This window comes from Notamacropus eugenii, chromosome 1 (genome assembly GCF_028372415.1).
Source record: "Notamacropus eugenii isolate mMacEug1 chromosome 1, mMacEug1.pri_v2, whole genome shotgun sequence".
In the NCBI taxonomy this organism is placed as follows: Eukaryota; Metazoa; Chordata; class Mammalia; order Diprotodontia; family Macropodidae; genus Notamacropus; species Notamacropus eugenii.
Genome location: NC_092872.1, coordinates 350,643,982 through 350,671,564, shown reverse-complemented (window position 1 = coordinate 350,671,564; position 27,583 = coordinate 350,643,982). Strand labels below are relative to the sequence as shown.

Genomic DNA, 27,583 nt, shown 5'->3' with positions numbered 1-27,583 from the left:
TGAATGATTAATATAATGGCACACTGCATCTTTGTAGGCTTAAGGAAGACAATGTATAAGTCAAATTGAACTCCTTGTATTCCTGATGTACCCCAACTATCACATGATGCAGTGCAAGCTTTGCATACCATGACTAACGTCTAGAAAAATACTGCATTTAGGTGAAATAAGACTGCAGGAAATATAGTTAATTCCATAAGAAAAACATTTATGTAGTTGGTAGCATAACCCAGCAAGCTGACTAAACTCAATGAATTACTAATTTGGAATATTATTTACCACCCAAATATTAAAATAGGGTTTTTATAATGCTGTAGTGGGGCTGGTTATAATGTATTGTAAAACTTGTTGATAACGTCTTTCTCCAAAACTTCATTCTGGCATGGAGGTGAACCTAGCAATAGACTGTGTTGTCCAAGGACCAGCCTTACTTAGTGTGTATAGTTACATAGCCAGAAGCTTAGTTCTAGGAATTTTTCAGTCATAGAAATCTACAAAGATTGTCTCTTAATTCATAAGAGGGATTGTGATCCGTATCTCACATTGTTGAAGCCTTAAATTTTTAAACTATTGTGAACTGATGTTATTAAAGGCAGCATTATGTGGGGTATAGCTGTGGATCATACTAGTGCATGTGTAATTGTTTTCAGCAGGACCTAATAGTTGCAAAATAATAAATTCTATGAAATCCATCCTTCAGCCAGCCTTTGTAATTTCTACAATTTAGAAATGTCAGCAAACTATTTGCAATGTTCTTTAAGCTCCTTTCCCCCTTATTTAATCTTTGTATTTTAAAAAGCAGTTTTCTATAACTTAATACTTGGCTCTTAAATGTGCCTGATTTCTGGGCTTTGTAGCCTTAAAAAAGACTGCAATGCAGTCATTGGTAAAGATCCCTATTAATATGGAAACTGTCTATGATAATTTTTTTCTCTCTCTTCACAATTGTTGACTGATGCGTGTCATTTGGAATGGGGATAAGGGTGATAATCTTCAAGACCCAGCTGTTTAGTTCTGGTCAGCTACAAGTAGTATGAATATGTCCTGCAGTAGATGTTTTAAAGTTTGTGGTGCATTGGGCTCCTTTAGAATTTGAAATTGAAGATGTCTTTTGCAGTTTGTGCATAATAACCTTGTTTTCATCTCTGTGTTCAGATGGTTGAAGATAAGAAGGTAAGGGACTTTTTATTATGCATAATTTTTAATATTTATGAAAGCCCCTAGATCTATCAAATGATATGGTATGTGGTAGATTTCTAATGAATTTTACATGAAAACTTACTTCTTCATGACAATTCTGAAGTGTAAAGAGATACTTTGTTTAATTTTGACCAATGTAATTTTTAAACATAGGTAGAGGGTAAAAGAATTTACTTTATTTAGAGAAGATATAGTTGGTCTTTAGAATTGGATATAAGGAAATAACATTTTTCATTTTATCACTTCAGAAAAGATACATTTTTATGAATCTGATAAGCAGTATTTTATTTCATTGCTCCATAAACCATATAATCAGTGCCAAAGTTAGATTTCCTTTGATTTTATTTTGCCTTCTAGTCTTGTGCTTTAAGCAGTGTAGTGGTATTTTCTCATTAGTGGGAGAGAATCTGACAGTAGTACCACATGCTGTTACTACTTGTTTATCTAAGTAAAAGGACAAAAGTCATTACTTGGATTTATTTTCTTCTGACTTACTGACAGAAACCTACAGTAAATATATTAAAGAGGGTAATTTATATGTATTTATGTCAAGAAATATAATGTTAAGGTTCCCATGGTAACTAACTGTATTTGGCAGAACTTGTCCATGTGCTCTAAACCTTCTGGCATTTTAAATGGAATTTTCCAGATGAAAGCCTACATTTGTGATTAGTAACAAATCCAGTTCCTTGTTTGAGACACATCTACATTGTCTATTTACTAGACATTGTCCATTCAGTTTGACTGTTCACAATGTTTATTTATCAGAGATTGTCCCTTTGGTTTGCCTGGTTCTGTCTACGTGTAAGTCATTTATAGAGAGGATGAGCTTAGGGGGTCATTTTCAAGCATTTGAGTCTGAGGAATCTTTCTGCATTGTGTTTTGTGTTCTGCAAGCCTTACTCATGGTGTAGTATTAGCATCATGGATCCCAGAGCTAGGAGGAACCATAGAAGTCAAATCCCTCATTTTACAGATAAGTAAACTGTGACCCAAAGAAATGAAATGATTTGCTTAGATAAGAAAGCTAGCAAGCATCAGTGACAGGTCTTGTTCTAACCTCCCTTGACACCTAGTTAGTTGTTCATTCTATTTGACCGTGTCTCCTCCCTACAATCTGATAGCTCCTTACCTTTCCAGCCTTATTAGCTCACATCTCTCTCTAACATACTTTTTATGTCCTATCCCTACTGTAGCACTTACCATCCATTTTATATATATCCTTCACCTCCCTTTCTCCATACCTTTATTCTTGCTGTTCCGAATGCTTTCAGTGCCCTTCCCACAACCTCCATCTGTTGGAACCCTACTCAACCTTTAAAGCCTAGCTCAAATGCCACCTTTCCTGACACCCTCTCTCTTACCTCCTAGGTTAATAATGACAATTCCTCCTGTACTTCACTTGCTATATTTACCCCTTTCTTACTATGAATTTTGGATTGGTTGTTTGTGTATTTCATATTTTCTTCTTAAACCATAAGATTAATAAATAAGGCTGTGACTTTTAAAATCTTTTCACATCCACAGTGCTGTGGAACCTAGCCTGCATTTCTTGTTTCAGGGATCTGTAGAAACACCCTGTAGGTGAATCTTGAGGTTCTTTGCAATTTGGAAATCATTGTGTCAAGGTGTTAGCATAATGAATGAAAAAGAGCCCCCTTTTCCCCCTGTTCAGTGGAAGGGTCGTGATAAAGAATATGCTTGTTACATCCCTGCTATATTCATAATGACCACATACACAGACCATATACACTAGCATTTATTAAGCTCCTACTCTGTGCCAGCTACTGTGCTAAGCACTAGTAATACAAGGAAATGTTTAAAAAAAAATGAATCCTTCCTCTTAAGAAGTTCACAGTCTAATGGGAGGGATGACATGCAAATAGTTATGTTCAAATAAGATAACATACAGGCCAAATTGGAAGCAGTCTCAGAGAGAGGGCCAAAGGCTTCTTGTAGAAGGTGGGACTTTAGCGGAGACTTGAAGGAAACCAGGAAATGGCACTGAGGAGGAAGGGCTTTCTAAGTATGTGTCACAACCAGAGAAAATACTTGGAGTCAGCAGGTAGTGTCTTGTGTGAAGAGTAGTAGGGAGGCCCGTGTCACAAGATCACAGAGTAGTACATGAAAGGGCATAAGGCATCAGAAGACTAGAAAGGTAAATAGGGTGTAGGTTAGCCCTTAAAAATCAAACAGTAAATTTTATATTTGTTCCTGGAGATAATAGGGAGCTAATGGATTTTATTGAATGGGAAAGGGAATGATATGTTCAGACCTGCATTTTAGGAAGATTAATTTGATAGTTGAGTAGAGAATGGATTGGAGTGGGGAGAGACTGTGGCAGGGAAATTACTCAGCAGGCTACTGCAACAGCCCAGATGTGAGGTGATGAAGGCCTGGATTAGGTTGTGGCAGGGTTAGAGGAAAGAAGGGCACATATACCAGAAATATTAAGAAAGCAGAACCAACAGAGGTTGATGTTGGTTGGATATGGGGAGAGTGAGAGGATAAGGATGACAGCTAGGTTGTGAACCTGAGCTACTGAGAGGAGAGTGGTACCTTCTGCAGTAATAGGGAAGTTAGGAAGAGGGGAAGATTAGGAGGGAAGAAGGAAAAAGGAAAAGAATTTTGTTGTTGAGTTGTTTCAGTCATGTCCAACTCTTAGTGACCCCATTTGGGCTTTTCCTGGCAAAGAATGGTTTGCCATTTCCTTGTCCAGTTCATTTTACAGGCGAAGAACTAAGGGAAATAGGGTTGAATGATTTGCTCAGGGTCACAATTTACAGATATCTCATTTGATTGCTGTAAGGAGGGTACAATTATTATTTATCTTCATTTTACATGAGGATAATAATAGGAAACTGAGACAAATAGAGGTTAAGTGACTTGCCCAGGGTCACATAGCTAGTAAGTATCTGAGGCCAGATTTGAGTCCAAGTCTTCCTGACTCCAGGCATATCTACTGCACCAGTTTAGTTTTGGACATAATTGAGTTTAAGATGTCTTCAGAACATCCAGTTCAAGTTATTTGATAAGCAGTTAGAGATGTGAGAATGGAGATCAGCAAAAAGGATAGAGCTGGACAAGTAGATCTGAGAGATCAGCTTCAAGATGTTAATTGAAATCATTGGGAACTGGTGAGATCCCTAAGTGAAATAGGATAGAGAGAGGGGGGAAGAGCTGAGACGGCATCCTTGACCATCCTGTCTAGTAATGGCTGTTTCTTTACTAATACAACTTAATACCCTGATTCTTGAAGGGAAGTTGGAATACTCTAGGTTATTTTTTAAAATTTATTTTTATTGATAGCTTTTGGTTTTTCTATTATAGTTTCTCATAGTATCCCTTCCCTTTCTACTTTCAGATTGTCATCCCTTGTAACAAATAGCAATTTTTTTAAAGACTAAAAAAAGAAAAAAGAAAAAGAAGCAGAAAAGATTAGTACAACCAATCAATACACTGAAAAGATCTGAAAATATATGCAGTAGGCAGCACTTGTGGGCCTCCAATATTCACAAAGGGTGTGTTAGGAGCATCCTCTTATATCTCTTCTTTCAGTTCATTCTTGCTCTTGAAAATGTAGCAGCATTCTCGATTGATTGATTGTGTGTGTTCTTTCCATTTACTTTGTGGTAGTCATTATGCTGCATCAGTTCACATAGTTCTTCCTATGCTTCTCTGTATTCATCACATTCATAATTTCTAGCAGCATAATACTATTCCATTACATTCATATATACCACCATTGGCATAGCCATTGGCCAGTCAGTGGTTATCTATTATATTTCTAATTCTTTGCTATCACAGAAAGTGCTGCTCTAAATGTTTTGAGGTATATAGAGGCTTTCTTCTTATCAGTGGCTTCCTTGGATGAAGTAATGGAATCTCGGGGTCAAAAGGGTATGGACATTTTGGTCACTTTGTTTACATAATTCAAATTACTTTCCAAAATGTTTGTATCAGTTCACAGCTCCACCCACAATATCTCACTGTTCCTGTCTTCCTGTAATCTCCCCAGCATTCACTATTGCCATTTTTTAGCATCTTTACCATTCTGTAGGATGTGAAGTGAAGCCTCAGAGATTTTTGGTTTTGTTTTTATTTGTGTTTCTCTTATTAGTGATTTAGAGTATTCTTTCTTGTGGTTATAAATACTTTGCAATTCTTTTAAAACTATTCATATCCTTTGATCATTTATCTATTGAGAATATTAGTCTTATGTTTATTTATTAATTGTTTGCTTGTCTTAGACACCAAACTCTTAGCAGAGTCAAAGTCAGTAAGCATTTATTAAGTGCCTGCTGTATGCCAGGGACTGTGCAAAGTGATGAGGATATAAAGAAAGTCATAAGACAGTTGCTGCCTTCAAAGAGCTCACAATCTAATGGGGAGAATCAACACATAAAAAGAAGCTGAAAAAGGTGAGGCAGTAAAGTATGTAGCCAGCCTAGGAAATGATCTGAGAAGATGTGAGTTAACAGAGTTGATTTCACTTCCCTTATTCTAGGTGCATTAACTTTGTGCAGAAGTTTTTCAGTTTTATGTAATAAGTTATTCATTTCATCTGTTGTAATTACTTCTATCCCTTGTTTGATTAAGAATATATCCCCTACTCATAGTTTTGAGAAGTATGTAATTGGTTTCTCTTTTAATTTTTTTGTTGTATGATTGTTAATATTAAATTGTGTCCATTTAGAATGTATTATGAAACATAGTGTAAGATATTAGCCTAAGCTTAATCTCTGCCAGACTAGTTTTCTTAGCAGGTATGTATTTGTGTGTGCGTGTGCGTGTGTGTGTGTGTGTGTGTATCTGTCTGTTTCTGTTTTTCTGTCTGTATTTATTCTTTTATTTATTTTTACCAAATGAGAAGATTTTTCCTAATCAATTTGTGTTCTTTGTTTAATAGAATACGTTACTGAATTCTATTGTTTAATTCTCCCTTGTTTAACCTGTTGAGTGGATATAGCTTTCTGGTTTTTAGCCCGTACCAGATAGTTTTTTTGACTTTTGCTTTATGATTTAGTTTGAGGTTTGGAAATGCTATTTGCTATTGAAAGAGCAAATTAAACTTTCATAGTATTTTATTATATTGGCATGACCCAGCCATGAGCACTTAATGTTTCTATTTAAGCTGTTCTTTATTTCTTTAAGGAACACTTTGTAGTTGAATCTTTAGAAGTCTTTTGTGTGCTTTGGTAGATTGACCTCCAGATGTCATATTGTGGTATCTGGAAGGGGATTTCCATTTCTATTATTATCTCTTGGATTTTGTTGTTATTATGTAGAAATGCTGTTAATTTTTGAGGGTTTATTTTGTAGCCTACAGCATTGATAGTTATTTTTTAACATTTATTTATAGTTTTTAATATTCACTTTCATAAGATTTTGAATTTTAAACTTTTTCACCATCTTTCTACTTCTCCCTTCCCAAGATGGTAGTACAATCTGATATAGGCTGTACATGTATGATCATATTTTTAATTTATTTATTTTTAGTTTTCAACATTTACTTCCACAAGATTTTGAGTTCTAAATTTTCTCCCCCTCCTTCTCTCCACCCTCCCTACAACACCATGCAATCTGATATAGGCTCTACATATAGATTCATACTAAACATATTTTCACATTAGTCATATTGTAAAGAAGAATTAGAACCAATAGGAGGAACCACATGAAAGATGAAACAAAACACACAGAAAAATAGAGAGCAAATAGTATGCTTCAATCTGCATTCAGACTCCTTAGTTCTTTTTCTGGATGTGGATAGCATTTTCCATCATGAGTCTTTTGAAGTTGTCTTAGAACCTTGCATTGCTGAGAAAGAGCTAAGTCTATCAAAGTTAGTCATTGCACAATATTGCTGTTACTGTGCATGTACTATCATATTAGACATATTTCCACATTAGTCATGTTGTAAAGAAGAATTAAAACAAAAGGGAAAAACCATGAGAAACACCTCCTCTCCCTCCCCCCAAATAGTGTATTTCGATCTGCATTCAGACTCCGTAGTTTTTTCTCTGGATGTGAATACCATTTTCCATCATAAGTCTTTTGGAATTATCTTAGATCATTGCATTGCTAAGAAGAGCTAAGTCTATCAAAGTTGCTCTTTGCACAATGTTGCTGTTACTCTGTACAATGTTTTCCTCCATCAGTTCATGCAGGTCTTTCCAGGTTTTTCTGAAGTCTAATGCTCATCCTTTTTTTATGGAATAATAATATTCTATTACATTTATGTACCACAGTTTGTTCAGCCATTCCCCAATTGATGAGTGTCTCCTCAGTTTCCAATTCTTGGCCACCACAGAAGGAGCTGCTATGAATATTTTTGTACATATGGGTCCTTTACCCTTTTTTATGATCAAAGGGTATACACAGTTTTATAGTCCTTTGGGCATAGTTTCAAACTGCTCTCCAAACATTGATGAAATTATTAGTTGTCCCAATTAGTATCTTTGCTAATTTACTGTGATTTTCCAAGCATGTCATCATATCATCAGCAGATGAGATAGTTTTTAATCTCCTCTTTACCTATCTCTATGCCTTTAATTTCTTTCTCTTGTCTTATTGCTGTTGCTAGCATTTCTAGAACTGTTTAAAATAATAGTAGGGAGAGTATAAATACTTGTTTATTAGAAAAGGTTCTAGTAATATATCCTCATCACATATGATGCTAGTTTTTGATTTTAAGTAGATGCTTTTTATAAGGTTAAAAATAGTTCCTCTTTGCCTATACTTTGCAGGGTCTGGGTTTGTTTTTTTAACATAAATTAATGTTGTACTTCATCAAAGACTTTCATTTCATTTTTCTAGATAATCATATGGCTTGGAATGTTTTGGTTTTTAATATGATTCATTATATTACTGTTTTCCTAATTTTGAACCTTCTTGCGCCCCCAGGATATAATCCAATCTGGTTATAATGAATGATTTCATGAATAAATTGCAGCAGTCTGTTTGACAAGATTTTGTTTAAGATTTTTGAATCAATATTAAGTAATTATACTGGAATATAGTTCTTCATTTTTTTTGTTTTTTATTTTTAATGTTCTACAATCACTACCATAAAACTTAGATTTTTCTCCCCCCCCCTTCCATTACCCCCTTCCCTCTCCAAGACAGCATGCAATTCTATACAGGATCTACACATGCATTCCTATTGAATACATTTTCACTATAGTCATGCTGTGTAGGCAAACTAAAATAAATGGGAGAAATCATGTAAGAAACCAAAACATAATACACACACACACACACACACACACACACACACACACATACACACAAAAATGATCTGCTACATTCTGCGATTAAATTCCATAGTTCTTTCTCTGAATGTGGAAGGCATTTTGGCTTAGAAGACCATTGGGAGTTTTTTTTTTTATGTCCTTGAATTTTTATGAAGATCCAAGTCTACCAGAAAAAACTCTCACACACTGTGGTCAATGCTGTGCACAAAGTTCTCCTGGTTCTGCTCCTTTCGCTCAGCATCAGATCATATAACTCCAGGCCTCTCTGAAATCTTCCTGTTCATCATTTCTTATAGCACAAGAGTATTCCAGTACATTCATATACCATAATTTATGCAGCCATTTCCCAATTGATGGGTATCCCCTTGATTTCCAGTTTGTGGCTGCTACAAGGAGTGCTGCTATAAATATTTTTATACATGTGGAGCCCTTTCCCATTTTTATGATCTCTTGGGGATACAGTCCTAGAAGCGATATCGCAGGGTCAAAGGGTATGCACATTTTTGTAGCCCTTTGGGCATAGTTCCAAACTGCTCTCCAGAATGGTTGGATGAGCTCACAGCTCCACCAACAATGAATTAGTGTTCCAACTCTCCCACATCCTCTCCAATATTTATCATTTTCCTGTTCTGTCATGTTTACCAATCTAATAGGTGTGATGTGGTACCTCAGAGTTATTTTGATTTGCATCTCTCTAGTCAAAAGTGATTTAGAGCATTTTTTCATATGATTATAGATATCTTTAATTTCTTCCTCTGAAAATTGCCTATTCATATCCTTTGACCATTTATCAATTGGGGAATGACTTGTACTGTTGTACATTTGACTCAGTTCTCTATGTATTCTAGAAGTGAGGACTTTATCCCCGAGATTAGCTGTAAAAATTCTTTCCCAATTTACTATATCCCTCTGAATTTTGGTTGCATTGGGTTTGGTTGTGCAAAAACTTTTCAGTTTAATGTAATCAAAATTATCTATCTTACACTTCATAATGCTTTCTGTCTCTTCTTTAGTCAAAAATTCTTCCCTTCTCCATAAATCTAATAAATACACTATTCCTTGCTCCTTCAGTTTGTCCATGGTATCAGTCTTTATACATTGATTGTGTACCCATTTGGACTTTATTCTTGTGTACAGTGTCAAGCATGGGTCTATGCCTAGTTTCTACCACACTGTTATCCAGTTTTCCGAGCAATTTTTGTCGAACAGTGAGTTCTTATCCCAGAAGCTGGGATCCTTGGGTTTATCAAACAGGAGGTTGCTGTGTTCCTTGCCTACTGTGTCTTGAGTACCTAGCCTATTCCACTTGTCTGCCCTTCTGTTTCTTAGCCAGTATCAAGTGGTTTTGATAATTGCTGCTTTATAATACAATTTGAAATCTTTTTTTTCTGGCTTAAGTGTTAGCACTATATTTGTCTCATAAAAAGGTTCTTATTGGTTCCTTTCTTTTTCTCAATTTATGAAAATAATTTATGATACTAATTATTCTTTAAAGGTTTACTAGAATTTCCATGTGAATTCATCAGGACCAGTAGTTGTTTGTTTGTTTGTTTTTTTTACCTTGGTAGTTCCTTTATGGCTAATTCTATTTTCTTTTCTGAGGTTTAATTATTTAAGATCTCTATTAGATGATGTCAGTTAAAGTATTTTATGTTTTTGAAAGTGTTCCTCTCTTTCTTGTGTTCTCAGTTTTGTTAGTATATAACTATATTATAACAGTTCTGATTTTTCTTTATATTTCCTCAGGTTTTGTGATTTTGCCTTGCTATTTTGTGGATTTGATTTTCTATCCTCTTCTTTTTAATAAGATTATCTAAAGATTTATCAATTTTATTAGTCTTTTCAAAGAACCAGCTTTTAGTTTTATTTATTATTCCTGTAGATTGTTTTTTTTTCACCATTACTCTCTAATTTTTAGTACCTTTTCTTTTGTGCATATTTTAGGTTTGTATTTGGTTGGCTTTCTTTTTTTTTTTTAAATGCATATTTAGTTCATGAATCCTCTTTATTATGCTTATAGATATAAGATTTTCCCAGCTTTAGCTACATTTCAGAAATTTTGGTATGTTGTGCTTCATTATTGGTTTTTTTCCACATAACTATTTAATATCCTATTATTCTAGTCATTATTTAGGATTTCAGTGTTAATTTTCCATTTGGGTCTGCCTTTGTTTGTGATCCCTAATAGATCACATTTTTATTGCATTATATGTAAAGTGTATATTTTCTATTTTGGCTTTTACATTTATTTGAAATGTCTCTGTGCCCTAATATATAGTCAATTTTTGTAAAAGTTTACTCTTAAGTCTTTTAGCTCCAGTTTCTCCAGCAGTTTGTTCAGTTCTATATTTTTACTTTTGTTAGACTTATCAAAAACTGAGAGAAACATTGAAATCTCTTGTCACTATTATTACTCTTTATATAGTCTTATACTTGGTTATGGGCAGCTAGATGGTATAGTGGATAGAGTATTGGGCTTGAAGTCAGAAAGACTCATCTTCATGAGTTCAAATCCAGTCTCTTTACTAGCTGTGTGATCCTGGACAAGTCACTTAACCCTAGTTCTCACCTGTAAAATTAGCTAGAAAAGGAAATGGCAAACCATTTCAGTGTCTTTGCCAAGAAAGCTCCAAGATGGGGTCGCACAGAGTGAGACATGACTGAACACAATAACACCAAAAAGCCCAGTTAATGTTTCTATTATGAAGTTAATGCTAAGGTATCCAAATATACACATGTATGTGTAAGGCCTATATATTAAGTATTTATTTTTGGTTATTTATCTGTGGTTCCTTTCAGTATCATGTAGTTACACCCTTTTTTATGTTTTGAAATATTTGTTTTTTGCTTTGTCTGAGAGCATAAATGCAACTTCTGTATAGTATTTTTTTTAGCCCTTCATTTTTATTCTATGTTTTTATTTTTTAAGCTTTTATTTTCTTATCTAATATGTTACTCTATTTGGTTTTATTGGATTGTTTAATCCATTCACATTTAAAGTTATGAGTTAGGTTTATATTTTCCTCCATTTATCTCTAATACTGTTGTGTTTTTCCAAGTTATGATTTTTCCCCTCTTCCACTATAAATACAGGGCTATGTCTTTTAAGTTATTTCAACTTAATCTTTTCAAAGACAACCTTCTTCCCAGCTGCTTTCTTTACTTTGCTTTCAAGACTCTTACCTGCCCCACCTCATCAATTTGTTAACCCTTTTCCTGGTTTTAGAGTTTTGCTTATGGTTCCTTTTTCTTTCTTGCTTTTATCTGATTATTTTATTTCTCTTCCCTCCTTTTTTCCCGTTAGTTGAAGAATCAAGTGCAATTCCCCTTTTTCTCTTCTCCTTTCCTTTTCTTTATTTTTTTCTAGAGAGGATTTCTTTTACTCTCTTCATTATTTTCCCTTTCTTTCTGTCTAGACTTCTATTCTTTGATTCATGACTTTTAAACTAGTTAGACCTTCTTTATTCTCTGATTTCCTCATGGAATCAAAGCTTTTGAGGCATCTTTTTTTGAATTCTGTCTTCTAAACAATTTCTGTTACTGCCATACAGAACTTGCTCCCTGGTCCTCTGTTTTCTGTTGTGCCTCACTTTAAAAAAATATCAATTCCTGCAGCAAACTGCTGCAGAAACTATATTGGGGCAAGGCAGAAGTCTTCCTGTGTCCCTGATTGTGCCATTTATTGACCTTTGCCTCTCCTTGGTCATTTTTTTCTCCATTTACCTCAAAACTGTCTTTGCTGGGTCCAGGCCTTCCCACTTTTCTGAGAGTCAGATTGCTGAAACTGGGGCTCAAATTTACATCTTTTGGTTCCAAGTCCAGTACTCTTTATATTATATCACACTGGCTTCCATTTCCATAGGTGACCAAGTAGAAATAGTTGCCTTTTGAATGTCAAAGAAAATATAAATCTTATTCTCCAAGTTAAAAGAATGTAATAGATTTAAATCAGAATGAATTAGATATGAAGAAATGGCAAAATAAGAGATTGTTGGCAGGTTGGTCTTTAGGGGGTGCCACTGAACACTTATGTAGATTGTGGCTTCATCTGGTCTTTCAGATGAAGCTGTATATTATTTATAACAATAAAAACTTGTTTACATAATGCTTTATAAAATATCTTTTTCATGATAACTCTGAGAGGCAGGTAATTCCTGAAACATCTATTAAGTGCTTACGCTATCTATACAAAGAAGGAACCCAAGGTAGGCCCTGCTTGAGTTTATATTCTACTGAAAGAATACAACGTGACCACAGACAAATAGCTATAATGTAATTTAAAGCGAGAGAGAGCACTAACATCTTCCTTCCTTCTCACTTCATGTCACTTAGAATCTTTCCTAAAATCTTTTACTTTGGTCTTATCTCTACTGAACATCTGGCCCTACCCCTTGCCAATGCACAACTGTCTTTGTCCCATTTCCTCCCATCTTCTCCAGAAGTTTATCAATCCTCTATCACCCTCACTACCTTCCTACCTCTTGGCTTCCTCCCTGTGACCTACAAACATACCCATAGTAAAAACATAAACAGTTCTTGATTTGACCATCCCCACTATCAGACAGTATCTCTTCAGCTAACCTCCTGGAGAAGGCCATCAACCCTAGGTGGATCCCTTCCTTTCACTCACTTCTAAACCCTCTGTAACCCTTTCAGTCTTATTCAACTGATACTGCCCTCTCCAAAATTGCTAATGATTAATCTTCACTCTTTTTTGTTCTCTCCTCAACCTTTGAAACTGTTAATCACCACATTCTCCTGGATACACTCTCTTCTCTAGGTTTTCATGATATTGTTCTCCCCTGTTTTAACTGCTTCTTGTCTCTCTCGCTTGTTGGATCTTCATCCATATCATGGCCACTAATTGTGGGTATCCCTTCAGCCTCTGTCTTGGGCTCTCTTTCTTCTTTATCTTGCTGCCTTGGAGATCTCACCAACTTCCATCAGTTCAATTATTGTCTTTATGAAGATGATTCCCAAGTATAAATCTCCAACACTGTTCTCAATTCCTGAATTACATTGCCATATCACCTGGCTTCAACATACTTTTTGTCTTTTGGATGTCTTATAGTCATCACACACTGAATGTGTTCAGAATAAAACTCACTGTCTTTCTCCGCAAACCTTCCTCTCCCCAAATTTCCTGTTGTTGTGGAGGTTATCACCATCCTTACTTACCCATGTTTATATCCTCAGTCATATTTGATTCCTCACTTGCTCTCACTCCATGTATCTAATCTGTTATCAAATCTTATTGTTTCTACCTTTACATCTTTTGTATACATTTCGTTCTCCTCATTCCCATGGCCACCATTAGAATATAAGATCCTTGAAGAGAGGAAAATTGTTTTTATCTTTCTGTGTATCCTCCATGTTTAGCACAGTGCCTGGCTCATAATAAGTGTTTACTATGTGCTGTTGATTGATTGATCAGGAAAGGAATTGGGACTTTATGAAATTGGGACATTTAGGCCTAGTCATAAAGATAAGAATTCCAAGAAGAGGTAAGAAGTTAATGTGTTCTAGGCATGGAGGAGAGGCTGTGATGGGTACTACTATGAAACATACAGAAAGCTAGGATGGTCTTAGATCATGGAGAGTTTTAGATGCTATGCTAAGAATTTATTTTTCTAGAAATAATAGGAGTCATGGAAGACTTTTGACCAAGACAGTGATATGGTCAGATTATTAGTAAGATTATTTTAGCAGCTGTGTGGAGAATTGTTCTAGTAGCTCAGGTGAGGCAGTGCTGATATGAATAACTGACATTTTATATAGTGCTTTTAATTTGCAAAGCAATTTATATATATTAACTTGTTTGAGCCTCACAACAATTCTGTGAGGTGAGTGCTAGAAGTATCCCCATTTTACAGTTGAGAAAATTAAGTTAGAGAGGGATCAAGTGACTTGCTCTTGGTTGTTTTTAAGTATCAGAGTGGAATTTGAATCTGAATCTTTCTAACTCCGTATCTGCTATTTTATACTGTCATTTGAGTGGAGAGAAGATGGATGTGAGAGATCTTATGGAGGTAGAATTAGCAAGACGTGGCAATGTGAATATTAATCCCCACTTTGCCAACAAAGAAACTGAGGCTCGGGGCAGGAAGGGACTTGCCTGCAGTCCAGGTCTTCTGACCCTAGTTCTAGCATTCTTTTCTACATAGTAAGCCAGTCAGTCCTAAGGTTACTTCCCAGTTGTGGGTTCTATCTATAGTAAGCATTTTGCTGGTGCTTCACATAGTATGTGCATGTCTAAAACAGATTTTCATATGGGGAAGGGGAAATCAATTTAATACTTTTCTATAAATAGTTTTCCAGGTTATTTAGCTTCTTCCTGTATCATTGAGTATCAGTATCCAAACACAATAAGAAAACATTCTTAGCTACTTTATTTTGTGCTTTGGTAACTTTATTTTAAAAATTATCTGTTATAGACTTTTTATTAAATCATTAGTTTGATTTCTTCAAATGTGTCATCAGTGGAATGTTTTACATTTAAAATATTGATTAGGATTTGGGATTTCCTTTGGTACCTTCACAGATTTGATGTTGCCTCTCAATTTAAATTTGCTGAGCGAATCTAACTGATTCATAACCAATTCAAGTGAAACCGTCATGCCAAATCAAAGGGCTTATTTGGAAGACCTTTTAACAGGAATTTCAGCATGATTCTATTAAAGCAAGAAATAGTGTGGAAGATTTTTGTTTAGGAGGATAACATGGTCAGAGAGCTCTTTGGCAGCTGTGTGAAGCATTGATTGGAGAAGAAATTGGAAATACAGAAATCCAATTACAGTAGTTCAGGAGAGGTCATAATGATAATAATCACTGCCATTTATAGTGCTTTAATGTTCACAAAATATTTTACATACATTATCTCTTTTTAGCTTCTCAATAACTATGAGTTATTTAGATCTATTTGTGAAAGTATTACTGGACCTCATAATCTCAGTAGTGGGAGGAGAAAATTTTATATGTAAATAATTAAATTTATGCCTGGGGGATTATTCAGCACTCTGGTTATGGATGGTTGGCTGTAATTTAAAAAATTAATATATATCAAGCCATTGAGGCAACAAGAAAACCTATTTGAAAGTTAATCTCATCACTACATTCTAGTTTCAAAACAGGGTTCCAACATGGTGATTTTTGTCTTTTCTGTTTTCAAATTCATTTGGGGATCACAGTTTTAAAATTTCATTCAATCTAATTCACCATATATGTATTACGTACATAGGCAGGGCCCTGGCAATACATACACATATAAACACACACACACATGCATATATATTTATATTGTATATACTTACACACACATATATTGTATGTATTTATATGAACATCTTTCTCTCTATCAGTCTCTCTCTCTCTGTCCATCTGTAGCTAAGAACTTGCTTTCCAGGAGTTTACTGTCTAATAATGAAAGGAAAGACAGGTTCTCAAATAACAAAGGAAGACCAAGCTTTGAAGAACTGGAGAAGTGAGAGATCTTTTTCATAAACATGCAAATTAATCTTAATGGACTACCAAATTTGAGGAGTTAGAAATTAAAAATTCAGGAAATCAAGTGAATTTTTAAATATCACATGGAAAAAATGTTGTTGCTTTTGGGCAATTTGGAGGCATGCATTTGTTCTTATTTAATTACTTTCACTGATAATAGTTTGAAATACATGCAGGTGCTGTTAAGTCTTTGATTTTCCCATTGCTAAAATAAAGAAAATGTTTTTGAAGTAACAGGAAAAAAACAAAAAAGGAGAGAAGTTATTACCAAATGATTCATTGACTTATGTAGCTATATAGGCAAGTCACTTAACCTCTTGGTGGCCTCAGTTTCCTCTTCTCTAAAATTTCTGAAAGAATTGGAATTAATCACCTATGAAGTCTCCTCTGACTTGGAAATTGGGAAACATTTCTAATATTTCAGTAGCAATTCGGATTGTATAGCATAAATTATTTTTAAAATAACCAAATTATAAGCTAATAATGTATAATTGTGAAAGAATAAAAAGAAACTTTCTCATTTTTACTTAAAACCATCGTATTTCAGACCTAGGAGGACCTTTAGAGGTCATCTAGCTCACATCTGTCATTTCGTTTTTTCTTTTTTAAAAAATCCTTATTGATGTACTTTGTTGGAACACATTAGTGATATGCCCCATTTCGCTAACATTGGGACTTTTAAGAGTTCGACAAAGCCGTTTACTATATTGATTTCAAATGACAACACATTCTACTTTTAGCTTTACCCTTTGTTAACAGAAAGGAGGGAGGTATATTTTAACTTTGATCATCTGGAACCAAAACTCATTTTTTACATTTGGCCTAAATCATGTTTTCTTTTAGTGTTGCCTTCATTTACATGAATCTCTGTATATGTAGTCTTGGTTCTACTTTCTTGGTCTTTATCAGTTCATGTAAATCTTGTGTTTCTCTGAATTTGTTAATTATTTCTTATGACATGGCCATTCACCAAACATTGGATTACAGATTTTTGCTATTTCAGAATATGCCACTATGAATATTTTGTCATGTGTGGAACTTTTCTTTCTGTCATTAATCTCCTTCAAGTATAAACCCAGTACTGGGTTTATTGGCTTGAGTAGCATAAACAGCTTCTCACAGTAGCATTTTTCACGTAATTCTAAATTTGTTATCCAGAAAGGTTGTACCAATTCATAGCTCTAATAATAGTGCCTCTAATGTTGACTGTTTCCGTCTTTTATCAACCTCTTTGGCATTTGATTGTGTTTAAAGTGGAACTTCTGCTATTTTCATTTACATTTCAGTCAGTTAATAAGCATTTAACTTTTTACTATGTGCTTGACACATATTCTGACATGGATAATACAATGAGAAAAAGTCTTCACGCTAAGTAGCTCACCTTTTAATTGCAGAGACAATATGCAAACAACTATGTATACGTACAATATTTACATATATTCATATAAAAGTGCAAATTAGGAGGTTATTCTGGAGAGAAGAAAGACATTAGCAGTAGAGAGGACTTGAAAGGTCTCTTGAAGAATTTGCTGGATTTGAGCAGAGTATTGAGAGAAGCTAGGGAAGCCAGGAGGATGGAGAGCATTTTAGGCATAGAGGTTGGCCACTGAAAAAACTTGGATTTGGGAGACCCAGAGTATTGAGGAAACAGCCAAAAGGCCAGTGAATATCAAAAGGACCAGTGTCACTGAATCATAAAATGTGTGAGAAGATTGGATAGGTAGGAATGGACCAGGTTGTGAAGGGCTTTTAAAAGAAAGCAGAGGATTTTATATTGATCCTGGAACTTATTAAGGAAGGGAAGGAAGGATGATGATATGATCAGACCTGTGCTTTAGTTGCTTTGGCAGCTGAGTGGAAGATAAACTGGTGTGTGGAGGGCTTTTGAGGCAGGGAGATCAACCCAGGAGTCTTTTGTTCAGGAGTGAAGTGATAGGACCCTGAACCAGGGTGGTGACAGTGTGAATGGAGAGAAGGAAAATGTATGAGAGACCGTAGAAGGTAGAAGTGATGAGATTTGCCAATGGATTGGACATATGAACCAAGTGGCAGGTGAGGATGAGAAGATGATACCTACATTGCAAGCCTGGGTGACTGAGAGGATGGTGGTGCCCTGTACAATAATAGTAAAGTTGGGAATATGGGAAGTTTTGGAGTGGGGGTGAGGGGAAAGAATGAATACCCATAGGACATTCAGTTGGAGATATCTAAGGAGCAGTTAATGATATGAAACTGGAGCTCAGGAGAGGGGCCAGAGCTCCATAGGGAATTCTCTGTCTGTCCTGTATATAGCTTCCTTTGTATGTATTTGTCTGCATATTGTCTCCTCCTTTAAATTGTAAGCTCTTTGAAGGAAGGGACTGTCTTTTGCCTTTTTTTGTATCTTCAATGCTTAGCACAGTGCCTGGCACATAGTTGGCACTTAGTAAATGTTTGCTGATTGATCGATCTGGGAATCATCTTTCTAAAGATGATAATTGAACTTATGAAAGTTGATCAGATCAACAAGGGAGCTAATAATGGAGAGGAAAAGGGTGGCCAGGATAGAGAACAGTGGGATACCCATAGTTAGTAGGCATGACCTGGATGAAAATCTAATGAAAGGAGCAGAACAGATGTAGAAAGAAAACCAGGAGAGAATCAGTGTCATGAAAACCTGGAGAGAAGAAAGTATCCAAGAGAAGATGGTGATCAACAATTTCAAAGGCTACAGAGAGGTCAAAAGGTATGAGGACTGAGAAAAAAGCCACTGGATTTGATAGCTAAGGTATCACTAGTGCTTTGGAGAAGGCAGTTCAAATTGAATGATGGAAGTTGGAAGTTTTATTACAGATAGTTTAGAATCAAGTCAAAGGAAAGGGAGTAGAGGTTAGCCATTTTAACAGTTTTCTCAAGGACTTACTGGTGATTTGCAGTTCTGTGACTTCAGATCCTATGCTCTTCAGGTTATGCTTGTTCAAATTGCCGTGGATATGCCTGAAATATTTTTCAACAATTTTCTAGAACTTGAATGATTTATTAACATTTTCATTGAAATGCTATAGTTAATTTTGTTTTGTCAATTTTAGGCCTCTCCCATATAAGATGTAATTTAAAATATAAAGTTTCTTCAGTAAGTCTAATACTGTTGCAAATTGAATTCTGTGAAGGAAAATAGCACCCTAAACTCCAAAGTGGAATGTTATTATAAACAAGGGGAAATTTAGTTTATAGTAACAGGGTGGGGCATGATAGATAATTTTTAAGATGCCTCTATAAATGCACAGATTTTTAAGGACAAAAAAATTATGTGCTCCATGCTCATAATATTTATTTGATAAATCAAGTTCCTTGTTTTATAGTAAAAGTTCCTATTCTCCTGTATCCCAGAGAGATCAGAAAAAAGATAAATGACCTACATGTACAAAAATATTTATAACAGCTCTTTTGTGGTGGCAAAGAATTGGAAATTGAGCAAATGCCCATCAATTGGGGAATGACTGAACAATTTGAAGAATTTGAATGTAATGGAATACTTACTGTGCTATAAGAAATAACGGACAGGAAGATTTCAGAAAAACCTGGAAAGACTTAAATGAATTGATGCTGAGTAAAGTCAACAGAGCCAAGAGAATATTGTATACAGTGACAGCAACATTGTGTGACTGTTACCTATGATAGACAGCTCTTCTCAGCAATACAATGATCCAAGATAATTCCAAGAGACCTATGATGGAAAATGCTAACCGCATCCTGAGAAAGAACTATGGAGTCTGAATGCATATCAAAGTATACTATTTTCACTTTTTTGTTGTTTTCTTTTTTTCTTTCTTGTGGTTTTTACCTTTTGCTCTGATTCTTCTTTCACAACATGACTAATGTGGAAATATGTTTAACATGATTCTACACGTATACCTATATCAGATTGCTTGCTGTCTTGAGGAGGGGGAAGGGGAAGGAGAGAGGAAAAAAAATTTGGAACTCAACATTTTTCAAAAATTAATGTTAAACTATATTTACATGTAATTGAAAAAAATACTGTTAATGGGGGAAAGTTCATATTCTCTGGTCAACAGTCATACAATGGGTGCAATTTGTTTGTATTTTTAAAATGCATTTTTTACTAATCATCTTTTCTTTTGACATACCCTAAATTTACTATTTTCCCTCCTCCTACCTCTTCTTGGTAGGGCTTTTCTATACAACAAATATATTTTAAAAATTTTTTTTAATTTAAGTTTTCAACATTCATTTCCACAAAATTTTTATTTCCAAATTTTCTCCCCATCTCTCCCCTCCCCCCACCCCAAAACTCCGAGTATTCTAATTACCCCTATCACCAATCAGCCCTCCCTTCTAACATCCTTCCTTTCCCTTATCCACATCTTCTCTTTTGTCCTGTAGGGCAAGATAAGTTTCTATACCCCATTACCTGTATTTCTTATTTCCCAGTTGTATGCAATAACAGTACTCAACAGTTGTTCCTAAAACTTTGAGTTCCATCTTCTCTTCCTTCCTCCCTCCCCACCCATCCCCATTGGGAAGGCAAACAATTCAATATAGGCCATGTATGTGTAGTTTTGCAAATGACTTCCATAATAGTCATGTTGTGCAATACTAACTATATTTCCCTCCATCCTATCCTGCCCCCCATTTCTTGTATTCTCTCTTTTGACCTTGTCCCTCCTCAAGAGTGTTGACTTCTAATTGCTCCCTCCTCCCATTACCCTCCCTTCCATCACCCCCCCCCACCCTGATTATCCCCCTCTTCCCCACTTTCCTGTATTGTAAGATAGGTTTTCATACCAAAATGAGTGTGCATTTTATTCCTTCCTTTAGTCAAATGTGATGAGAATAAACTTCATGTTTTCTCTCTCACCTTCCTCCTTTTTCCCTCCACTGAAAAGTCTTTTACTTGCCTCTTTTATGAGAGATAATTTGCCCCATTCCATTTCTCTCTTTCTCCTCCCAATATATTCCTCTCTCACCCCTTAATTTCATTTTTTTAGATATGATCCCATCCCATTCAACTCACCCTGTGCTCTCTATCTATCTCTCACTTAGTGTGTGTGTATGTGTGTGTGTGTGTGTGTATGTATGTATGTAATCCCACCAACTACTCGATACTGAAAAAAGTTTCAAGAGTTACAAATAATGTCTTTCCATGTAGGAATGTAAACAGTTCAACTTTAGTAAGTCCCTTATGATTTCTCTTTCCTGTTTACCTTTTCATGCTTCTCTTGATTCTTGTGTTTGAAAATCAAATTTTCTTTTCAGCTCTGATCTTTTCATCAAGAATGCTTCAAAATCCTCTATTTCATTGAAAGACCATTTTTTCCCCTGAAGTATTATATTCAGTTTTTCTGGGTAGGTGATTCTTGGTTTTAGTCCTAGTTCCTTTGACTTCTAGAATATCATATTCCACTCCCTTTGATCCCTTAATGTTGAAGCTGCTAAATCTTGTGTTATCCTGATTGTGTTTCTACAATACTCAAATTGTTTCTTTCTAGCTGCTTGCAATATTTTCTCCTTGACCTGGGAACTCTGGAATTTGGTTATAATGTTCCTAGGAGTTTCTCTTTTTGGATCTCTTTCAGGAGGTGATCCGTGGATTCTTTCAATATTTATTTTACCCCCTGGTTCTAGAATATCAGGGCAAGTTTTCTTGATAATTTCATGAAAGATGATGTCTAGGCTCTTTTTTTGGTCATGGCTTTCAGGTAGTCCCATGATTTTTAAATCGTTTCTCCTGGATCTGTTCTGCAGGTCAGCTGTTTTTCCAATGAGATATTTCACATTATCTTCCATTTTTTCATTCTTTTGGTTTTGTTTTGTGATTTCTTGGTTTCTCATAAAGTCATTAGCCTCCATCTGTTCCATTCTAACTTTTAAAAAACTATTTTCTTCAGTGAGCTTTTGAACTTCCTTTTCCATTTAGCTAATTCTGCTTTTTAAACCATTCTTCTCCTCATTGGCTTTTTGAACCTCTTGCCAATTGACTTAGCCTATTTTTAAAGGTGTTATTTTCTTCAGCATTTTTTGGGGTCTCCTTTAGCAAGTTGTTGACCCGCTTTTCATGATTTTTTTGCATCTCTCTCATTTCTCTTCCCAATTTTTCCTCCACCTCCCTTACTTGATTTTCAAAATCCTTTTTGAGTTCATCCATGACCTGAGACCACTGAATATTTATTTTGGATGTTTGAGATACAGAAGCCTTGACTTTTATTCTGTCCCTGATGGAAAGGATGGGAGAAGATATCTGTTCACCAAAAAAGTAACCTTCTATAGTCTTTTTTTCCCCCTTTTTTGGGCATTTTTCCAACCAGTTACTTGACTTTTGGGAACTTTGTCAAGAGCAGGGTATACTCTGGGGATCTATAAGATCTCAGTTTCTCCAAGGTGGCACAATCAAGCGTGTCCACCAGTCTGGGAGCAAGCAAAGATTTTTGTGCCCAGCATCTTAGGAGCGTTTTCTCTTCACAACCACCTGGTCTCCAGTTCAGCCAAGCCAGCACTGGGGCCTGAGATTCAGATAAGCTGCAGGGGCAGGGCCACCATTCAGTGTGAGATAAAGATCAGCTGCTGTAGGGCCTTTACCCAGGGCTGAAGTAAGAATCAGTTGCTCAGTGCCCCCAGGGGTTTTACGATCCAACAATGGATGCAGGCTGCTATAGGGGCTGCTGTGGGAACTGCTGCTGCCCACCTGGCCAGTGCCTGAGGCCAGAACTATGAGAAGGCCACTTTCCCTTCTTGGCCAGCTAAAAAAACCCTGTCACTGACCTTTGGCGCCTTTGGGTTGAGGGACCCACGAACCACTGCCACTGTGACTAGGGACTCCACACCTGCGGCCTGCTCTCCTCCCACAGACCTGCCAAGTGGCCAAGGCTGGGCTGGGCTGGGCTCCGCTCTACGTCTGATGCGACAGACGTTTCTGTTGGCCTTTCAAGTCACCCTGGGCTGGAAATCTCCTCCACTCCATTGCTCTTCACCTCTGCTGCTCTAGAATTTGTTGAGAGCTTTTCTTTCCAAGTAGTTTATAGGCTGTGTAGGAAGAGCTAGTATATGTATGTCTTTCTACTCCGCCATCTTGGCTCCACCCCCAACAAATACATTTTTAAGAGGGAGAAAGGGGGAAAAAACTGCAGAATTGATCAATACATTAAAAAAAATCTGGCAATGTATGCGGTGTTCCACTCTCATGGAACTCTTACCTTTGCAAAGGAATAGGGGGAGGTATTTCCTCAGACGCATTCTTTCCGTTCATGCTTGTTTTTTCTGATTTTGCAAATGGAGTTTTACTGTTTTGTGGTTGTTCTTTCCATCCGCATTGTTGTAATTATTGTGTATATTGTTTTCTTATTCTGCTTAGTTTACTGTGCCTCGGTTTATGTAAACTTCCCTTGCTTCTCTCTATTCTTCATATTTGTCATTTCTCGCATACGGTTATATTCCATTTAATTCATGGACTACAAATTGTTTAGCTATTCCCCAACTTTGTTTTTATTTTTTGCTAGCTCAAAAGTGATGCTATAAAGATTTTGATATATATGAGGATTTTCTTTTTATCAGTGGCCTCCTTGTGATATATACTTAGTTGTAGAATATCCAAGTCAAAGGTACGGACATTTTAGTTACTATTTACATAGTTCTAAATTGTTTTCATTGTCTATTTAGCAAAATGTAGTTTCCCTGATTATCTCTTTTAATTAAATATGTTTTTGCTTTTACTTTGTCTGATATTATTATTGCTGCCCCAGCTTTTTTTTTATAACTTTAGCTGAAGCATGATAGAGTCTCCTCAACCTCTCTATCTCTGTATCAAATGTATTTCTTATAAACACCGTCTTGTAGGATTCTGATTTTTAATCCACTCTGCTATCTGCTTCTTTTTTATGGGTGAATTCATCCCATTCACATTCACAGTTATGATTACTGTTTATTTCCCTCTACTTTTTTCGGTTTATCCTTCTCTTTCTTCCCCCTGTACCTCCTCCATCACCTTCTCCAATTTGCCCTCCTTTCTATCAGCCCTGCCCCTTGTTCTTCTTTCCTACTTCCCTGTAGAATAAGATAGATTTCTATACCTAAATGAGTGTGTATATTATTCCCTCTTTAAGCAAATTCTGAGGAGAGTAAGGTTCAAGCTGCCTGCCCCCCCATCTTCCCAGCAACTGTAAAAGTTCTTTCATGCCTCTGTTATGTGAGAGAATTTATCCCATTCTCTCTCTCCCTTCCTCCTTCTACCAGTGTATCCCTTTTTTTCTCACTCCTTAATTTTATTTTTTTGGATATCATCCCATCATAGTCCACTCACACCCATGCCCTCTATCTATATATATGCCTTCTACCTGTCCTAATAAAGAAAAAGTTCTTAGGAGTTCCAACTATCATTATCCCATGTAGGATGTAAATAGTTTAACCTCATTGAATCCCTTATGATTTCTCTTTCCTGTTTACCTTTATACGGTTCTCTTGAATCTTGTATTTGAAAGTCAGATTTTCTATTCAGCTCCGGTCTTTTCATCAGGAATGCTTGAAACTTCTCGATTTCATTAAATGTCCCTATTTCCTCCTGAAGGGTTGTACTCAGTTTTGATGGGTAGGTGATTCTTGGTTGTAATCCTAGCTCCTTTGCCCTCTGGCCTTCTGATCCTTTAATGTAGAAGCTGCTAAACCTTGTGCTATGCTGACTGTGGCTACATGATATTTAAATTGTTTCTTTCTGACGCTTATAATATTTTCTTCTTGACCTTGGAGCTCTGAAATTTGGCTATAATATTTCTGGGAGTTTTCATTTTGAATCTCTTTCAAGAAGTGATTGATGGACTCTTTCAATTTCTATTTTACCCTTTGGTTCTAGGCTAGTAGGACAATTTTCCTTAATAATTTCTTGAAATATGATGTCTAGGCTATTTTTTTAATCGTGGTTTTCAGGTAGTCCAATAATTCAAATTATCTCATCTCAATCTATTATCCAGGTCATTTGCTTTTATGATGAAATATTTCACATTTTCTTCTATTTTTCATTCTTTTGATTTTTTTGTTGTTTCTTGGTATCTCATAGAGTCATTAGTTTTTACTTGTCTAATTCTAATTTTTATTACATTTATTATTATACTTATTATTATTTTCTTCAGTGAGCTTTTGTACCTCCTTTTCCATTTGACCAATTCTACTTTTTAAGGAATTATTCTCTTCAGTGGATTTTTGTGTCTCTTTTAACATTTGACCTATTCTGTTTTTTAAGGTGTTATTTTCTTTAGTATTTTTTGTGCCTCCTTTATTAAGCTGTTGACTCTTTCTTGCATCACTTTCAGTTCTTTTCCCCGGTTTTCCTCTGTCTCTCTTATTTGATTTTTAAAATTCTTTTTGAACTTCTACAGCCTGAAACCAATTCACATTTTTCTTTGAGATTTTGCATATAGCTGCTTTTATCTCATTGTCTTCTTCTGAGTTTGTGTTTTTATCTTCCATGTCACCATACAACCTTCCTATGCTCAGGTCTTTTTTGAGGTTTGCTCGTTTTTCCAGCCTTTTTCTTGACTTTTAACTTGAAATCATAGTTGATCTCTGCTCCTGAGGTAGGGGGGGGTTGTCCTAAGCTTCAAGTTTTTAGTGCTGCTGTCTTCAGAGCTAGTTCTGGGGATCTGTAAGTTTTAATTCTTCCAAGGTAGTATCAAGTACCAAGGAGAGGTGTGGTCAGTGTTTCCTGGTCTGTGCTCTGATCTATGAGGACCACAACCACTTTTCTGCACCCTGGACCTGTGAACAGGATTCCTGTATTCCTGAGGCTGCACACTCTAATGTGCTAATGCTCCTCTCCCTCCTTACCCTGGGAATGTGACCCAGAACTGCATATAGGCAATGTGACAGAGTCCTTTACCCAGTGCCAACAAAGGGTCTCTTTTTATCTCCTGACCCCCTTACCTTCTGTGGTCTGAGACCTCCAGAAGGTACCACTGCAACTGATTTAGTTAGTTACTCCTAAGGCCTGCTTCTGGTTCTCTGGGGCCCAGCCTGCTTGGGACTGCCCTCCACTCTCACCATAGGAACAATACATTACATTTTTGCACAGCCTCTGTAACACTTACTATTCTCATCTTTTGTCATCTTTGCCAATTTTCTCTTCGTAGTGATTTAGAACATTTTTTCATGTGGTTGTTGCTGGATTACAATTTTTCTTTTGAGAACTGTTTATATTCTTTAACCACTTATCTGTATCTATTGGGAAATTATTTGTAGTTATTTTATTTATATGTTTGTGTGTGTGTGTGTGTTAGCTGTCTGTATATCTTGGATAATAAACCCATTTCTGAGAAATTTTGCACAAATGATTTTTTCTCATTTTATGATATATTATTCTAGATGCTTTAATTTTGTTCATGGGGACGTCTTTTCAATTTCATATAATCCATATTCTCAGTTTTATCTTTTGTAATTGCATCTATCTCCTTGTTTGGTTAAGAAAGTATTTCCTACCCCCTGCTGTGAAAGGTATATGATCTACTTCTCTGCTAATTTTTCATGGTATGAATTTTCATATTCAGATCATGTACCCATTTCAAGTTTGTTATCGAATATGGTATAAGATATTGATTTAAACCTAATTTTTTTCCAGACTGCTCTCTAGTTCTCCCCCTAGAGTTCTTATCAAATAGGGAGTCTTTCCTCAATAATTTATTTGGGGGGAGAGGAGTTATTGAGTTTCATTATTTCTGATTCTCCAGTGATTGCAGTTTCAAAGACAAAGAATTATAATTTTCAGACTTTGCCTAGATATGCACACATATCTTGTCCTGTCTTGGATATGTGCTGTTTATTCTTTTGTGGTGATAAGGGTGAGCTCATTATGCTTCCCAAGTGCTTTACTACCAACTTTATTATTAGTTGAGGTGGGAAGATGGGAGTACTTACAAAATGAGCTGGCTAATTTCAGTAGACTATGACCCTGCAAACTCAGGAAATGAAATTTCTTTGTTGATTTGCTTTTAATTGAACTAATGTGCTCAGAGAGCTAGATACCTACTTTTACCAATCAATAAATTGACTTGGTAGCAGTTATTGCAGCTGACTCTTTTTAAAATTATGAGACATAATATAAAAAGGTCATTTGTGCCCCAGCTGTAACCCTTGCATTTTGTAATGCAGTCTGGTTGTCTCTTAACAAACAAATAGGGCTGTTAATTGTGTATGATAACAAATACTTTTAGGATAACATTTCATGTGAAAATTAAGTTGGTTTCCCCTCATAAAATGAGAGGGTTGAGCTAGATGTTCTCTTGGGCACCTTTCTGCTCTCGGATTCATTCTCTTTTCTTGATCATTGTCAGGGAGTGGAATCATAGTATCACAGAGTTACAGTTGAAAGGAACTTTAAAGATCATCTAATTCTAGTAGGACTAATGTATACATGACCTGTCCAAGGTCACAGAGGGTAGTCAGTGGAAGAGCTGAGATTCAAGTGCAGTTCCGCTGCTATCACCAAATCTAGTTTCTTTCTGCTGTACTGCACTGTCTCATAGTATGGGAGTAAAAAGTGATTGGACTGAACACCAGAGGACCTGAGTTTGAATGGTGACTACTGCCTATTCCCTGTGTAACTTTTGAGCTGGTTACTTAGCTTCTTCATGTATCATTTTTCTTCATCT

The 27,583-nt window shown here is 35.9% G+C and overlaps 1 protein-coding gene across 1 annotated transcript in view; it reads left to right on the top strand.

Moving 5' to 3' along the window:
• TRAF3 (TNF receptor associated factor 3) overlaps positions 1–27,583 on the top strand; it is a 162,697-nt gene that overhangs the window by 56,005 nt on the left and 79,109 nt on the right. The window lies entirely within an intron of this gene.